Source organism: Monodelphis domestica, chromosome 3 (assembly GCF_027887165.1).
Source record: "Monodelphis domestica isolate mMonDom1 chromosome 3, mMonDom1.pri, whole genome shotgun sequence".
Classification (NCBI taxonomy): Eukaryota; Metazoa; Chordata; class Mammalia; order Didelphimorphia; family Didelphidae; genus Monodelphis; species Monodelphis domestica.
Genome location: NC_077229.1, coordinates 8,090,223 through 8,090,592, shown reverse-complemented (window position 1 = coordinate 8,090,592; position 370 = coordinate 8,090,223).

The following is a 370-nucleotide window of genomic DNA, read 5'->3' as shown; positions in this document are numbered from 1 at the left end:
GTCTCTGTCTGAGCCTGGCCACGCCCACATTTCTTTTCTAGAAGCGCTGCAGGAGAAGCGGATGTCCCCGCCCCTCCCCCACCTTGTCTTTTACCCAAAAGGAGCTCGGAACTCGGGACGCCTGGTGCACCAGGACCCTTTTCTTTCTTCCCGAAAACCAGGAGACCGGAGTGCCTAAACTGAGCAGGGCGAGCACAGGCACTACCAGCCCTCGGACCCACAGGGGCGGGGCGGTGGCTTGTCGGGCCCACCGTAGCTAAGGAAGAATGAAGAGGAGGGAGGCGGGGTTCGCACTGTAGGCTCTGAGGGGTGGCTCTGGAGGAGGGGCGAGGGGGAGCGCCAGCCCAGGGTTAAGGCGGGGCAGTCTAGC